The following is an 11,546-nucleotide window of genomic DNA, read 5'->3' as shown; positions in this document are numbered from 1 at the left end:
GCCTAGAGACACATAAAAGGCCGCCTAGAGGCACATAAAAGGCCGCCTAGAGGTAAATAAAGGGGCCGCCTAGAGGTACATAAAGGGGCCGTCTACAGGCACATAAAGGGCCGCCTAGAGACACATAAAAGGCCGCCTAGAGGTACATAAAGGGGCCGCCTAGAGGCACATAAAGGGGCCGCCTAGAGGCACATAAAGGGCCGCCTAGAGGCACATAAAGGGGCCGCCTAGAGGTACATAAAGGGGCCGCCTAGAGGTGCATAAAGGGCCGCCTAGAGACACATAAAAGGCCGCCTAGAGGTAAATAAAGGGGCCGCCTAGAGGTACATAAAGGGGCCGTCTACAGGCACATAAAGGGCCGCCTAGAGACACATAAAAGGCCGCCTAGAGGTACATAAAGGGGCCGCCTAGAGGCACATAAAGGGCCGCCTTGAAGTACATAAAGGGCCGCCTAGAGGCACATAAAGGGCCGCCTAGAGACACATAAAAGGCCGCCTAGAGGTACATAAAGGGGCCGCCTAGAGGTACATAAAGGGCCGCCTAGAGGTACATAAAGGGGCCGCCTAGAGGCACATAAAAGGCGGCCTAGAGGTACATAAAGGGCCGCCTAAAGACACATAAAGGGCCGCCTAGAGGCACATAAAGGGCCGCCAAGAGGCACATAAAGGGCCGCCTAGAAGCACATAAAGGGCCGCCTAGAGGCACATAAAGGGGTCGCCTAGAGGTACATAAAGGGGCCGCCTAGAGGCACATAAAGGCCCGCCTAGAGGCACATAAAGGGCCGCCTAGAGGCACATAAAGGGCCGCCTAGAGGCACATAAAAAGGCGCCTAGAGGCACATAAAGGGCCGCCTAGAGGCACATAAAGGGCCGCCTAGAGGCACATAAAGGGGCGGCCTAGAGGCACATAAAGGGGCCGCCTAGAGGCACATAAAGGGCCGCCTAGAGGTACATAAAGGGCCGCCTAGAGGTACATAAAGGGGCGGCCTAGAGGCACATAAAGGGCCGCCTAGAGGCACATAAAGGGGCGCCTAGAGGCACATAAAGGGCCGCCTAGAGGCACATAAAGGGGCGGCCTAGAGGCACATAAAGGGCCGCCTAGAGGCACATAAAGGGGCGGCCTAGAGGCACATAAAGGGCCGCCTAGAGGCACATAAAGGGCCGCCTAGAGGCACATAAAGGGCCGCCTAGAGGCACATAAAGGGCCGCCTAGAGGCACATAAAGAGCCACCTAGAGGCACATAAAGGGCCGCCTAGAGGCACATAAAGGCCCGCCTGGAGGCACATAAAGGGCTGCCTAGAGGCACATAAAGGGCCGCCTAGAGGCACATAAAGGAGCGGCCTAGAGGCACATAAAGGGCCGCCTAGAGGCCCATAAAGGGCCTCCTAGAGGCACATAAAGGAGCGGCCTAGAGGCACATAAAGGGCCGCCTAGAGGCCCATTGAGGGCCGCCTAGAGGCACATAAAGGGCCGCCTAGAGGCACATAAAGGGGCCGCCTAGAGGCACATAAAGGGCCGCCTAGAGGCATATAAAGGGCCGCCTAGAGGTACATATAGGGGTCGCCTAGAGGTACATAAAGGGGCCGCCTAGAGGCACATAAAGGGGCCGCCTAGAGGCACATAAAGGGCCGCCTAGAGGCACATAAAGGGCCGCCTAGAGGTACATATAGGGGTCGCCTAGAGGTACATAAAGGCCCGCCTAGAGGCACATAAAGGGCCGCCTAGAGGCACATAAAGGAGCGGCCTAGAGGCACATAAAGGGCTGCCTAGAGGCACATAAAGGGCCGCCTAGAGGCACATAAAGGGCCGCCTAGAGGCACATAAAGGGCCGCCTAGAGGCACATAAAGGGCCGCCTAGAGGCACATAAAGGGCCGCCTAGAGGCACATAAAGGGCCGCCTAGAGGCACATAAAGGGGCGCCTAGAGGCACATAAAGGGCCGCCTAGAGGTACATAAAGGGGCCGCCTAGAGGTACATAAAGGGGCCGCCTAGAGGCACATAAAGGGCCGCCTAGAGGCACATAAAGGGGCCGCCTAGAGGCACATAAAGGGGCCGCCTAGAGGCACATAAAGGGCCGCCTAGAGGCACATAAAGGGCCGCCTAGAGGCACATAAAGGAGCGGCCTAGAGGCACATAAAGGAGCCGCCTAGAGGTACATAAAGGGGCCGCCTAGAGGCACATAAAGGGCCGCCTAGAGGTACATAAAGGGGCCGCCTAGAGGTACATAAAGGGGCCGCCTAGAGGCACATAAAGGGCCGCCTAGAGGCACATAAAGGGGCCGCCTAGAGGCACATAAAGGGGCCGCCTAGAGGCACATAAAGGGCCGCCTAGAGGCACATAAAGGGCCGCCTAGAGGCACATAAAGGAGCGGCCTAGAGGCACATAAAGGAGCCGCCTAGAGGCACATAAAGGGCCGCCTAGAGGCACATAAAGGAGCGGCCTAGAGGCACATAAAGGAGCCGCCTAGATGCACATAAAGGGCCGCCATGAGGCACATAAAGGGCCGCCTAGAGGCACATAAAGGCCCGCCTAGAGGCACATAAAGGGCCGCCTAGAGGCACATAAAGGGGCCGCCTAGAGACACATAACGGGCCACCTAGAGGTACATAAAGGGGCCACATACAGGTACATAAGGGACCGCCTACAGGTACATAAAGGGGCCACCTACAGGTACATAAAGGGGCCCCCGAGAGGTACATAAAGAGGCCGCCTAGAGGCACATAAAAAGGCCGCCTAGAGGCACATAAAAAGGCCGCCTAGAGGTACATAAAAGGGCTAAATAGAGGTACATAAAGGGGCCGCCTAGAGGTACATAAAGGGGCCGCCTAGAGGCACATGAACAGGCCGCCTAGAGGCACATAAAGGGCCGCCTAGAGGCACATAAAGAGGCCGGCTTGAGGCACATAAAGGGCCGCCTAGAGGCACATAAAGGGCCGCCTAGAGACACGTAAAGGGGCCGCCTAGAGGTACATAAAGGGGCCGCCTAGAGGCACATGAACAGGCCGCCTAGAGGCACATAAAGAGGCCGGCTTGAGGCACATGAAAGGGCCGCCTAGAGGCACATAAAGGGGCAGTCTAGAGGCGCATAAAGAGGCCGGCTTGAGGCACATGAAAGGGCCGCCTAGAGGCACATAAAGGGGCAGTCTAGAGGCGCATAAAGGGGCCGCCTAGAGGCACATAAAGGGGCAGTCTAGAGGCGCATAAAGGGGCCGCCTAGAGGCGCATAAAGGGTCCACCTAGAGGCGCATAAAGGGGCAGTCTAGAGGCGCATAAAGGGGCCGCCTAGAGGCACATAAAGGCCTGCCTAGAGGCACATAAAGGGGCCACCTAGAGGCACATAAAGGGGCCGCCTAGAGACACATAACGGGCCGCCTAGAGACTCATAACGGGCCACCTAGAGGCACATAAAGGGGCAGTCTAGAGGCGCATAAAGGGGCCGCCTAGAGACACATAACGGGCCACCTAGAGGCACATAAAGGGGCAGTCTAGAGGCGCATAAAGGGGCCGCCTAGAGGCGAATAAAGGGTCCACCTAGAGGCGCATAAAGGGGCAGTCTAGAGGCACATAAAGGGGCCACCTAGAGGCACATAAAGGGCCACCTAGGGGCACATAAAGGGGCCGCCTAGAGGCACATAAAAGGGCGCCTTGAGGCACATAAAGGGGCCGCCTAGAGGTTCATAAAGGGGCCGCCTAGAGGCACATAAAGGGGCCGCCTAGAGACACATAAAGGGCCGCCTAGAGGCACATAAAGGGGCCGCCTAGAGGCACATAAATGGGCCGCCTAGAGACACATAAAGGGGCCACCTAGAGGCACATAAAGGGCCACCTAGGGGCACATAAAGGGGCCACCTAGAGGCACTTAAAGGGCCGCCTAGAGGCACATAAAGGGGCCACCTAGAGGCACATAAAGGGCCGCCTAGAGGCACATAAAGGGGCCGCCTAGAGGTACATAAAGGGGCCGCCTAGAGGCACATAAAGGGCCACCTAGGGGCACATAAAGGGGCCGCCTAGAGGTACATCAAGGGGCCGTCTAGAGGCGCATAAAGGGGCAGTCTAGAGGCACATAAAGGGGCCACCTAGAGGCACATAAAGGGCCACCTAGGGGCACATAAAGGGCCACCTAGAGGCACATAAAGCGCCGCCTAGAGGCACATAAAGGGGCCGCCTAGAGGTACATAAAGGGGCCGCCTAGAGGCACATAAAGGGCCACCTAGGGGCACATAAAGGGGCCGCCTAGAGGTACATAAAAGGGCGCCTAGAGGCACATAAAGGGGCCGCCTAGAGGCACATAAAGGGGCGCCTAGAGGCACATAAAGGGACCGCCTAGAGGCACATAAAAGGGCGCCTAGAGGCACATAAAGGGGCCGCCTAGAGGCACATAAAGGGGCGCCTAGAGGCACATAAAAGGCCGCCCAGAGGCACATAAAGGGCCGCCTAGAGGCACATAAAGGGCCGCCTAGAGGCACATAAAGGCGCCGCCTAGAGGCACATAAAAGGGCGCCTAGAGGCACATAAAGGGCCGCCTAGAGGCACATAAAGGCGCCGCCTAGAGGTACATAAAAGGGCGCCTAGAGGCACATAAAGGGGCCGCCTGGAGGCACATAAAGGGCCACCTAGAGGCACATAAAGGGGCCGCCTAGAGGCACATAAAGGGCCGCCTAGAGGCACATAAAGGGCCGCCTAGAGGCACATAAAGGGCCGCCTAGAGGCACATAAAGGGCCGCCTAGAGGCACATAAAGGGGCCGCCTAGAGGCACATAAAGGCGCCGCCTAGAGGCGTATATGGGGGCTACCTAGCAGTAAATAGGTACTTGGGAGTTAGACGACTGTTGCTGGCTGCTGCTTGGGTGTGTGTGTGGGGGGGGGGGGGGGGAGTTAGTTAGGTAGTAACAGTTGAGTGATTGACAGTTGAGAGGCGGGCGGAAAGAGCAGAGCTCAACCCCCACAAGCACAACTAGGTCAATACAGAGAAAGAGGAAGACACATAAGTAAACACGCAGAGAGAGAGACAGACACAGATACTGATCTGGGGTATCTCACATAGTACTATATAACAACATAAGAATAACATGAACTGCATAGCACCCATTCTTCCTTACCACACCGCTCCCATTTATATTCTCCCAAACTCATTCACGTGTGTCTAACCTACGCTTGAAACAATCCGCCGATCCCACACCTATTGTCTTACCTGATAATTTGTACATAAATCAACAACCGTTTCCATACGAACATTGACACACGTCTTTCATGAATATAAACTTGTCCAATTTATATCCAGTGTTACCTTAATTTTTTGTATTTAAAACCTTATTTATATCCCATCTATCTATTTATATATTTCAATAATCTCGCCCCTTATTCGTCGACTTTATAGAGAATGTGAATTTAATTTTTCTTAATCTCTCTTCATAAAGGAGGTTTCTAATTCCTGTTATTGATTGTTATTATTCTCTGAACAAGACCAAGTGAACTTATGTTCATTCTGTAATACAGAGACCAACAATGAACAGTATAATCCAACTGGGGCTCAACAAGGGCAGGAGCAAGGTGAACAATTCTATTAGATATATTGGTGCTACAACATCTAGAAATATATCCCAGAATACTCTTACCTTTATTCAATATATTTATGTACTAAACTGAAACTTCCAGTCTTTCAAGTAACTTGAATAACCTGTCTTCCTTCTGAACTAGCAACAGTCTTCCTTCTGAACTAGCAACAGTCTTCCTTCTGAACTAGCAACAGTCTTCCTTCTGAACTAGCAACAGTCTTCCTTCTGAACTAGCAACAGTCTTCCTTCTGAACTAGCAACAGTCTTCCTTCTGAACTAGCACCAGTCTTCCTTCTGAACTAGCAACAGTCTTCCTTCTGAACTAGCAACAGTCTTGCTTCTGAACTAGCAACAGTCTTCCTTCTGAACTAGCAACAGTCTTCCTTCTGAACTAGCACCAGTCTTCCTTCTGAACTAGCAACAGTCTTCCTTCTGAACTAGCAACAGTCTTGCTTCTGAACTAGCAACAGTCTTCCTTCTGAACTAGCACCAGTCTTCCTTCTGAACTAGCAACAGTCTTCCTTCTGAACTAGCAACAGTCTTCCTCCTGAACTAGCAACAGTCTTCCTTCTGAACTAGCACCAGTCTTCCTTCTGAACTAGCACCAGTCTTCCTCCTGAACTAGCAACAGTCTTCCTTCTGAACTAGCACCAGTCTTCCTTCTGAACTAGCAACAGTCTTCCTTCTGAACTAGCAACAGTCTTCCTTCTGAACTAGCAACAGTCTTCCTCCTGAACTAGCAACAGTCTTCCTTCTGAACTAGCAACAGTCTTCCTTCTGAACTAGCAACAGTCTTCCTTCTGAACTAGCAACAGTCTTCCTTCTGAACTAGCAACAGTCTTCCTTCTGAACTAGCACCAGTCTTCCTTCTGAACTAGCAACAGTCTTCCTTCTGAACTAGCAACAGTCTTCCTTCTGAACTAGCACCAGTCTTCCTTCTGAACTAGCAACAGTCTTCTTTCTGAACTAGCAACAGTCTTGCTTCTGAACTAGCAACAGTCTTCCTTCTGAACTAGCACCAGTCTTCCTTCTGAACTAGCAACAGTCTTCCTTCTGAACTAGCAACAGTCTTCCTTCTGAACTAGCACCAGTCTTCCTTCTGAACTAGCAACAGTCTTCCTTCTGAACTAGCAACAGTCTTCCTTCTGAACTAGCACCAGTCTTCCTTCTGAACTAGCAACAGTCTTCCTTCTGAACTAGCAACAGTCTTCCTTCTGAACTAGCAACAGTCTTCCTTCTGAACTAGCAACAGTCTTGCTTCTTCCTTCCTTCTGAGAGAGAGAGAGAGAGAGAGAGAGAGAGAGAGAGAGAGAGAGAGAGAGAGAGAGAGAGAGAGAGAGAGAGAGAGAGAGAGAGAGAGAGAGAGAGAGAGAGAGAGAGAGAGAGGGAGAGAGAGAGGGTAGAGAGGTGTAGGTAGAGGGAGAGAGGGGGAGAGCAAGAGAGAGGGGGGAAAGAGAAAGAGAGAGAAACGGGGAGAAGGGAGAGACAGTTAATTGTGAGAGAGAGAGACAGAGAGACCCGGGCTCCACCGGGTGTCCCTACTAGTAAATTATAAAACCATTTCAAATAAATTTACTGCCAGTAACTTAAACAATGACGATAAATATAAATATGTGAGTTACTTAACAATATTTTCCTCCATAACTTCACTACAACACTGTCCACACACCTGCCAGTCCACCATACAGCAGGGAAAGTTACACTTAACACTTTCTTCACTGATAACTTCACTACAACACTGTCCACACACCTGCCAGTCCACCATACAGCAGGGAAAGGTACACTTAACACTTTCTTCACTGATAACTTCACTACAACACTGTCCACACACCTGCCAGTCCACCATACAGCAGGGAAAGTTACACTTAACACTATCTTCACTGATAACTTCACTACAACACTGGCCACACACCTGCCAGTCCACCATACTGCAGGGAAAGTTACACTTAACACTGTCTTCCCTGATAACTTCACTACAACACTGTCCACACACCTGCCAGTCCACCATACAGCAGGGAAAGGTACACTTAACACTTTCTTCACTGATAACTTCACTACAACACTGTCCACACACCTGCCAGTCCACCATACAGCAGGGAAAGTTACACTTAACACTATCTTCACTGATAACTTCACTACAACACTGGCCACACACCTGCCAGTCCACCATACTGCAGGGAAAGTTACACTTAACACTGTCTTCCCTGATAACTTCACTACAACACTGTCCACACACCTGTCAGTCCACCATACAGCAGGGAAAGTTACACTTAACACTGTCTTCACTGATAACTTCACTACAACACTGTCCACACACCTGCCAGTCCACCATACAGCAGGGAAAGTTACACTTAACACTATCTTCACTGATAACTTCACTACAACACTGTCCACACACCTGCCAGTCCACCATATAGCAGGGAAAGGTTAACGTAACACAACAACCTGGTAGTTCACTACACAGTGGCCAGCTTCAGGTTCCTCAACACAACACAACAACCTGGTAGTTCACTACACAGTGGCCAGCTTCAGGTTCCTCAACACAACAACCTGGTAGTTCACTACACAGTGACCAGCTTCAGGTTCCTCAACACAACAACCTGGTAGTTCACTACACAGTGACCAGCTTCAGGTTCCTCAACACAACACAACAACCTGGTAGTTCACTACACAGTGGCCAGCTTCAGGTTCCTCAACACAACACAACAACCTGGTAGTTCACTACACAGTGACCAGCTTCAGGTTCCTCAACACAACAACCTGGTAGTTCACTACACAGTGGCCAGCTTCAGGTTCCTCAACACAACAACCTGGTAGTTCACTACACAGTGGCCAGCTTCAGGTTCCTCAACACAACAACCTGGTAGTTCACTACACAGTGACCAGCTTCAGGTTCCTCAACACAACAACCTGGTAGTTCACTACACAGTGGCCAGCTTCAGGTTCCTCAACACAACAACCTGGTAGTTCACTACACAGTGGCCAGCTTCAGGTTCCTCAACACAACAACCTGGTAGTTCACTACACAGTGGCCAGCTTCAGGTTCCTCAACACAACAACCTGGTAGTTCACTACACAGTGACCAGCTTCAGGTTCCTCAACACAACAACCTGGTAGTTCACTACACAGTGGCCAGCTTCAGGTCCCTCAACACAACACAACAACCTGGTAGTTCACTACACAGTGGCCAGCTTCAGGTTCCTCAACACAACAACCTGGTAGTTCACTACACAGTGACCAGCTTCAGGTTCCTCAACACAACAACCTGGTAGTTCACTACACAGTGACCAGCTTCAGGTTCCTCAACACAACAACCTGGTAGTTCACTACACAGTGGCCAGCTTCAGGTTCCTCAACACAACACAACAACCTGGTAGTTCACTACACAGTGGCCAGCTTCAGGTTCCTCAACACAACAACCTGGTAGTTCACTACACAGTGACCAGCTTCAGGTTCCTCAACACAACAACCTGGTAGTTCACTACACAGTGGCCAGCTTCAGGTTCCTCAACACAACACAACAACCTGGTAGTTCACTACACAGTGGCCAGCTTCAGGTTCCTCAACACAACAACCAGGTAGTTCACTACACAGTGGCCAGCTTCAGGTTCCTCAACAAAACAACCTGGTAGTTCACTACACAGTGGCCAGCTTCAGGTTCCTCAACACAACAACCTGGTAGTTCACTACACAGTGGCCAGCTTCAGGTTCCTCAACACAACACAACAACCTGGTAGTTCACTACACAGTGGCCAGCTTCAGGTTCCTCAACACAACAACCTGGTAGTTCACTACACAGTGGCCAGCTTCAGGTTCCTCAACACAACAACCTAGTAGTTCACTACACAGTGGACAGCTTCAGGTTCCTCAACACAACACAACACAACAACCTGGTAGTTCACTACACAGTGGCCAGCTTCAGGTTCCTCAACACAACAACATGGTAGTTCACTACACAGTGGCCAGCTTCAGGTTCCTCAACACAACACAACAACCTGGTAGTTCACTACACAGTGGCCAGCTTCAGGTTCCACAACACAACAACCTGGTAGTTCACTACACAGTGACCAGCTTCAGGTTCCTCAACACAACAACCTGGTAGTTCACTACACAGTGGCCAGCTTCAGGTTCCTCAACACAACAACCTGGTAGTTCACTACACAGTGACCAGCTTCAGGTTCCTCAACACAACACAACAACCTGGTAGTTCACTACACAGTGGCCAGCTTCAGGTTCCTCAACACAACACAACAACCAGGTAGTTCACTACACAGTGACCAGCTTCAGGTTCCACAACACAACAACCTGGTAGTTCACTACACAGTGGCCAGCTTCAGGTTCCTCAACACAACAACCTGGTAGTTCACTACACAGTGGCCAGCTTCAGGTTCCTCAACAAAACAACCTGGTAGTTCACTACACAGTGGCCAGCTTCAGGTTCCTCAACACAACAACCTGGTAGTTCACTACACAGTGGCCAGCTTCAGGTTCCTCAACACAACACAACAACCTGGTAGTTCACTACACAGTGGCCAGCTTCAGGTTCCTCAACACAACACAACAACCTGGTAGTTCACTACACAGTGACCAGCTTCAGGTTCCTCAACACAACAACCTGGTAGTTCACTACACAGTGGCCAGCTTCAGGTTCCTCGACACTACAACCTGGTAGTTCACTACACAGTGGCCAGCTTCAGGTTCCTCAACACAACACAACAACCTGGTAGTTCACTACACAGTGGCCAGCTTCAGGTTCCACAACACAACAACCTGGTAGTTCACTACACAGTGGCCAGCTTCAGGTTCCACAACACAACAACCTGGTAGTTCACTACACAGTGACCAGCTTCAGGTTCCTCAACACAACACAACAACCTGGTAGTTCACTACACAGTGGCCAGCTTCAGGTTCCTCAACACAACAACCTGGTAGTTCACTACACAGTGGCCAGCTTTAGGTCCCTCAACACAACAACCTGGTAGTTCACTACACAGTGGCCAGCTTCAGGTTCCTCAACACAACACAACAACCTGGTAGTTCACTACACAGTGGCCAGCTTCAGGTTCCTCAACACAACAACCTGGTAGTTCACTACACAGTGGCCAGCTTCAGGTTCCTCAACACAACAACCTGGTAGTTCACTACACAGTGACCAGCTTCAGGTTCCTCAACACAACAACCTGGTAGTTCACTACACAGTGGCCAGCTTCAGGTTCCTCAACACAACACAACAACCTGGTAGTTCGCTACACAGTGGCCAGCTTCAGGTTCCTCAACACAACAACCTGGTAGTTCACTACACAGTGGCCAGCTTCAGGTTCCTCAACACAACACAACAACCTGGTAGTTCACTACACAGTGGCCAGCTTCAGGTTCCTCAACACAACACAACAACCTGGTAGTTCACTACACAGTGGCCAGCTTCAGGTTCCTCAACACAACACAACAACCTGGTAGTTCACTACACAGTGGCCAGCTTCAGGTTCCTCAACACAACAACCTGGTAGTTCACTACACAGTGACCAGCTTCAGGTTCCTCAACACAACACAACAACCTGGTAGTTCACTACACAGTGACCAGCTTCAGGTTCCACAACACAACACAACAACCTGGTAGTTCACTACACAGTGGCCAGCTTCAGGTTCCACAACACAACAACCTGGTAGTTCACTACACAGTGGCCAGCTTCAGGTTCCTCAACACAACACAACAACCTGGTAGTTCACTACACAGTGGCCAGCTTCAGATTCCTCAACACAACAACCTGGTAGTTCACTACACAGTGGCCAGCTTCAGGTTCCTCAACACAACACAACAACCTGGTAGTTCACTACACAGTGGCCAGCTTCAGGTTCCTCAACACAACAACCTGGTAGTTCACTACACAGTGGCCAGCTTCAGGTTCCTCAACACAACAACCTGGTAGTTCACTACACAGTGACCAGCTTCAGGTTCCTCAACACAACAACCTGGTAGTTCACTACACAGTG

This window comes from Procambarus clarkii, chromosome 46 (assembly GCF_040958095.1).
Source record: "Procambarus clarkii isolate CNS0578487 chromosome 46, FALCON_Pclarkii_2.0, whole genome shotgun sequence".
In the NCBI taxonomy this organism is placed as follows: domain Eukaryota; kingdom Metazoa; phylum Arthropoda; class Malacostraca; order Decapoda; family Cambaridae; genus Procambarus; species Procambarus clarkii.
This window is presented reverse-complemented; position numbering follows the sequence as displayed.